This window comes from Macrobrachium nipponense, chromosome 20 (genome assembly GCF_015104395.2).
Source record: "Macrobrachium nipponense isolate FS-2020 chromosome 20, ASM1510439v2, whole genome shotgun sequence".
Taxonomy (NCBI): Eukaryota; Metazoa; Arthropoda; class Malacostraca; order Decapoda; family Palaemonidae; genus Macrobrachium; species Macrobrachium nipponense.
This window is the reverse complement of record NC_061089.1, coordinates 79,254,896-79,261,549: the sequence shown is the minus strand read 5'-3', so window position 1 is coordinate 79,261,549 and position 6,654 is coordinate 79,254,896.

Sequence of the window (6,654 nt, the reverse complement as noted above, 5' to 3'; positions counted from 1 at the left end):
TCTTGTTGTCCAAAGTCCACTCAGAGGTAACACTTGCTGTTGACGACTAACTCGTCCGCCAGGACGTTCATCTTTCCCGGAACAAATCTCGGGACTAGCTGAACCTTCGCTTCGTTTGACCACAGGAGGAGATCCTTGGTTACTTCGTACAGAGAGAAAGACTGAGTCCCCCCCTGTTTCCGCACGTACGAGAGAGCCGTGGAGTTGTCGGAATGCACTGCCACTACTCGGCTTCTACTAAGCTCCGAAACTGTCTGAGCCCTAAGAAAATTGCTAACCAGTTCCTTTACATTATGTGGAAACTTCTTCTCCTTCTCCGACCAAGCTCCTTTAGTCCGTTGATTTCCCAGTAGGGCTACCCCAACCTGTGTCCGATGCGTCGGAAAAGAACTGTAGGTTCGGAGAGGATGGGTCGTAAATCTAACCCTTCTTCCAACCTTGCTCAAGAGAGCCACCACCATTAGGTCCTACTTTTATTTGATCTGATGACAGGAAAGGTAATCGAGTCTGGTTGTGTCTTCCTGCACCAAGAGGCTCTTCAGGAAAAAACTGCAGAGGTCTCATGTGCAGTCTTCCCAAGTTCACCAAATTTCTCCACTGACGTCAATTTGCCCAGGAGCCTCATCCACTGATTGGCAGAACTTACCTTTTTGTCCAAGAACTCCTGAAACTGTCTCCAGACAGCCTTGAACCCTCTTCGGGACAGAAAAGCCGAAAAACTTGAGCATTCAGAATCATCCCCAAATAAAGGATGCTCTGAGATGGAACCAAACTGGGATTCTGTTTGTTGACCAGAATTCCTAACTTTTCTGGCAAGATCCAGAGTTGTTCCAAGGTCCTTCATGCACCGACTCTCGATTCCGACCGGAGAAGCCAATCGTCCAGATAGAGGGAGATTCTTACTCCTAATATGTGTAGCCGCTTCCTATCGGGGATAGAACCCTGGTGAAAACTGAGGAGCGGTCGCTAGTCCGAAGCAAAGCGCCCGAAACTGAAACACCTTGCTTCGAACATGAACCTCAGGTACTTCCGAGATTCGCGATGTATCGGAATGTGAAAATAAGCGTCTTGCATGTCCAGAGAGACCATCCAATCCCCTGTCTGATGGACTCCAGAACCGACCGAGTGGTCTCCATATGAAATTTTGTTTCTGGACATGCAAGTTCAGGGCGCTCACATCCAAAACCGGCCTCCAGCCCCCTGATGACTGGGAACTACAAAAAGGCGATTGTAAAAGCCTGGAGGAGGGAAAAATCCCCTTCTATCTGTTCTATCGCTTCTTTGAAGAACAAGCGCTTCCACTTCTGCGGCTAGCGCCAGAAATTTGTCTGAGCCCGGAGAGTATGCCTGGAATGGAATTGGCACAGGTGAGAGCGAGGGAGGTGAAACGAGAGGAATACGATAGCCGAACTTGAGTACTTGCACTACCCAGGCTTCTGCTCCTCTGTTTTCCCATTCCTCCAAAACAGAGCCAGCCTGGCTCCCACTGGTGCATGAAGAACCGAGCTTTCATTTGGAAGGTTTGTTAACCTTGGCCGAGGCCTTAGACTGAGGTCGCAAATTCGATTTTCGGCCGAAAGAAGCGCTTGGGTTTTCTCCCTCGAAAAGGCGCTTGGGCCAGAGGAGAAACCGAAGTGGGAAAAACAGTCTCCACAGGAGCTTTAGGTCTCTTAGTAGACTGTGCCAGTAAATCCGAAGTAGATTTCTTATCTAGCGCAGACGAAATTGACAACACTACATCGTCTGGAAAGAGGTTATCTTTCACAAAAGGAGCAAACAAGAGAGCAGACTTCTGTTGGGACGTAACCCTTTTAGAAGCAAAGGAGCACCAAAGTTGCCTTTTCTTAAGGGTACCAAAGGCGATGAGCGAAGCTAACTCATCACATCCATCCCTAATGGATTTGTTCCGCACAGGACAGAACACCAATCCAATCCTCCGCTAACTCCTGGGAAGAGAAGGACAGTCTTCGATCTTGGCCGCTAAAGCGCCAATAGTCAATTCAAGGAAGCTAAAGACTTCCAAAAGTTTAAATTGATTCTTTACAACGTGGTCCAACTCAGGCGCTGTAAAGAAAACTTTCGCTGCGGCGAAAGCAGATCTTCTAGAGGAGTCGATTAAACTGGAGAAGTCTCCCTGGGAGGAGGCAGAAACTCCCAGAGAAGGAGCTTCCCCAGTTACATAAAACCTATACCTCTTACGAAGCAACTTAGAGGGAGGGTAAGCAAAAAGAGCCTTCCCTAAGTCTCTTTTCATAGACATCCATTTCTCTGTCTCTTTCAACGAATGTCTAACCGCTTTAGATAGAACAAGTTTTGGAGGAGAGGGTCTGAAGTTTCCTCCTCATCAAAAAAAGTCGAAGTTGGGGAGCGCGGAGCGCTTCTCAAAATAATCTGGATAAGATACAGAAGAAATCTAAGGAGACGTGAATAAACACGAGAGGTGATGTGAATCCTCCTCCTCTATTCTTCTTCATTCTCCGATACCGCGAAGAAGTAGACGGAACTACAACCGGATCTGAAGGTTTCGAACCACCCTTGGACTCATTCATCCAGTTTGGTTAAACATCTCTAACTGCTTGCGCAAAGGCGCCAGAGACGAATCAAAAACAGTTAACGTAGGCTTGGAAGAGCCTAAATGTTCAGCAGGAGGCGGAAAAACTACTTGCGCCTCGCTCGGAGCCGCCGAAATTCGAGGCGAAAACAGGCGCATCAGGCGTAACAGACGAAAAAGCGCCTAAAGAAACACCCTTAGAACTGCTAGCTACAGCGCTAAAAACCACAATCTCTACTAGTAGATGGAGCCGAAAAAGGCACAGATGAGGCGACGAACGAGCCGCTAACGGCCGAGGCGCAACCCTACTCTCAGGCTCCTTATACCGCTGACTGGAGGAGGCGAAGAATCGGCGCCTGAACGCCTCTTTAAGGGACGCGAAACAGGGCGAATCTCGCCAAGAGCGCCGTGCGACCGGAGACGAATCGCTTGAATCATTTGAAAGGCGTCTGACCGCAACACCTTTCCAACGCTTAACCGAGCCCTGTTGAGGCGCAACAGGCTCAACAAGAGAGGCGCCATGTCTGTGGGCAAATCCCCGATCGACTCCCTTGGACTTCCGGTATGTCTTCTCCCCGGTGCGGGGGAGCTGGACAGTGACCTTTGTCTAGGAGACGTGTCAGGACAGGACAGACGCACCCTCAACTACATCTTACCTGAGGCCGCTTTCTCCAAAAACGTCCTTAACTGAATTACCAAGTTGCAAAACCGTATTCGCTAGTACCGAAAATTTCTGATCTAACCTCGATTCCAGACTGGCAATGGTGTCGGAAGAAACTACACGGGAAAGCCGGAGAAGTGGGATTAGTAGGAGGGGAATAGGAGGTGTAGTTAAAGGAGACATAACAATTGAGGAGAAACAGAAGGAACAGATGCATCGCAAGACGAAGCAGAGCTAAGTCTACTTTCCCTAAGCGCTGGCTTTTCTAAATTTCTGTCTTTAGCTAATTTCTCCGAGTATGAACTAAAAAAACTTCCATTGAGAATCAGTCCAATCACTACACTCGTTACATGTTCGATCTGCTGAACAACCACCGTCCCTACACTTAACAACATTTAGTGAGAATCATACTCTAGCTTGGATAATCTAGTTTTTTACATCCTGAGATGCAAAACCTAACTCCCGACGGACTAGAATCCGACATGGCAACGCCTAAATAAAAAGCAAAATAACAACAACGCCAAAAAAAAGAGTACTTCACCAATTCGAAGATCAAATCCACAAGAAAAAACGCGAAGCAAAGTTATCCAACCGCACCGACCACCGATGTTCACGGACGCCGGCAGGAAAAGAATTGGATTCACCTGGGCAGTTGTACCTGGTTCTCCCGCGAGTGGAGGGAGATGACGTCATCACCACCAGTGTTGGCGACGCCGACGCGCTAAATTTGAATTTAGTATCCTGCCGCTCGTGGAAATCACGGCTCTATAATTGTTCGGTAAGACACTACAATAAAACAAAACTATTGTACCATGACAATAACATTTTTAGCATTCAACTTACCTGTCCGATATATACTTAGCTGATTGGCACCTTTGGCGGAGGGTAAGAGACAGCTAATTTTACTGAAATAGATAGGAAACAACATAGTTGTAGGTAATAAAAATAAAAAACTTGATTCCTACCGTGTTAGCGAAAGACTTCATGGCTACTGCTAGGAGCCCGTATCGCTTCAAGAGCCTCAGCGAGGTAGTGACCTCATGCTAAGAGTTCTTGATGGTCTGTCACAGGGGTCTTACCCACTTACGCTTCATAACCTTAGGATTTTTGTCAATGGGGTCCTATCCACTTACATGACAAAACACCTTGCCTATTGGCATGATCATAGAGCACGACACTAATCCCGATCACCTGATCCTAATTGGGGTTAGTACTAAGATTGAAAGGAGTCATCCCCAAACATCCTTTCAAGCAACCCACAACTCAACAACAATATTACAAATAATCATTAAAAACATAAAAACAAAACTAAGGATCAGTGTCTGCTCCATTTCCCAGCATAGTATCCGCTGATACATAAGGTCCAAGAGAAAAACATTTATCGTATGTTACTCTAACATCCTTTAAATAGTGGGATGCAAATACTGAATTGCACCTCCAATAAGTTGCTGCTAAAATGTTTCTCATGGACATATTCTTAGTGAAAGAAAGGGAAGTTGCCACAGCCCGGACTTCCTGAGCTTTTACTCTCAGCAGCTTTAAAGAGTTCTCTTGGCAATTCCTGTGAGCTTCGGTAATCACATTTCTGACAAAGAACGCCAGTGCGTTCTTTGACATAGGTCTTTTGGGGTTTCTTACTGAACACCAAAGACTTTGTCGACATCCCTGAAGCTGTGTCTTCTTTTTTAAATAGAATTTTAAGGTCCTGACTGGGCAAAGGGACCTATCCAACTCTCTACCTACCAGAGAAGAGAGTCCCTTGACTTCAAAACTTCTAGGCCAAGGTTTAGAAGGGTTCTCATTCTTTGCTAGGAATAGATCCTGGATAGAAATAACCGCAGAGTCTTTTTTAAATCCCACCCGAGAGTCCAAAGCATGCAATTCACTGATCCTCTTAGCAGTTGTGAGAGCCAACAAGAATATGCATTTACTAGTAAGATCTCTGAATGAGATTTTATCTGGAGGTTCGAACCTGTCCGAAATCAAGAATTTTAGGACTACGTCAAGGTTCCAACTCAGGGGAATAGAAGATCTCAATTTCATAGTCTAGAAAGACCTGATGAGATCATGAAGATCCTTATTATTTTCCAGATTCAGCCCTCTGTTTCTAAAAACTGCTGAGAGCATGCTCTTATATCCCTTGATAGTGGATACGGGCCCAATTTCGACTCTCTCTTAAGAAGAGAAGAAAATCCGCGATTTCGGTCACAGAGGTATTGGAAGAGGACAGCTTCTTCGACCTACACCATCTACGGAAAACTTCCCACTTCGATTGGTAGACCCGCAAGGTAGAGGCTCTGCGGGCTCTAGCAATTGCAGTTGCCACTTTCTTGAAAAGCTCTCGCTCTGACCAGTCTTTCGATAGTCGAAAGGCAGTCAGGGAGAGACTTTGGATGTTTTTGTGGAACCTCTCGAAGTGGGGTTGTCTGAGCAGATCTGTCCTGTTTGGTAGAGATCTGGGGAAGTCCACCGTCCATTCCAGTACCTCTGTTAACCAGATTCGGGAAGGCCAGAAGGGAGCAATTAGAATTAGTCTCGTTTCTCTCGATGCCACAAAATTTTCTTAGTACTTCCCCCAGCAATTTGAATGGGGAAAGGCGTAGGCGTCTATGCCTGACCAATCCATGAGGAAAGCATCGATCGCCGTGGTCTGGGATCTTCTTCTAGCGAGCAGAAGTTGTCTATCTTCCTGGACAGGTCGATCTGGGTCTTCCCCAGAGGGACCACATTTGTCTGCAGACTTCTGAGTGGAGCATCCACTCTGTCGGGAGTACCTGGTTCTTTCTGCTCAACCTGTCTGCCCTTAGGTTTTTTACCCCTTGAACAAACCTTGTCCACAGAATTATGCCCCGTTCCTCTGTCCAGGTTAATAGATCTCTCGCTATTTCGTTCAGTGAGAAAGAGTGAGTGCCCCCTTGATTACGGATGTAAGCCAGAGCTGTGGTATTGTCGGAATTGACTTGAACTACCACTCCTCTGACTTCCGCCTCGAAGTATTCCAGGGCTAGATGAATGGCCAGGAGTTCCTTCGCATTGATGTGCAGTGTAGCCTGTTGTTTGGTCCAGGTACCCGCCACTTCCTTTGGACCCAGTGTTGCTCCCCAATCTGTTTCCAAGGCATCGGAAAACAACACTCGGTGAGGGTTCCGAATCAAGAGGGACACCCCTTCGTTTTTTGTTAAGGGGTGGGGTTAACCACCACTTCAGGTCGGATTTTATCCCCTGTTGAATGGGAAAACAGTCTGACAAGTCTCCTGTCTTTTGACTCCACATTTGTTTGTGATAAAACTGCAGAGGTCTGAGATTTAATCTCCCTAGGGAAATGAACTGCTCTAACGAGGAAAGGGTGCCCAGCAGACTGAGCCATTCCCTCGCCGAGGTCCGTTCTTTCCCTAAGAAGTTCGAGACTTTTTCTAAGCCTCGAGCAATTCTCTCTTGTGAT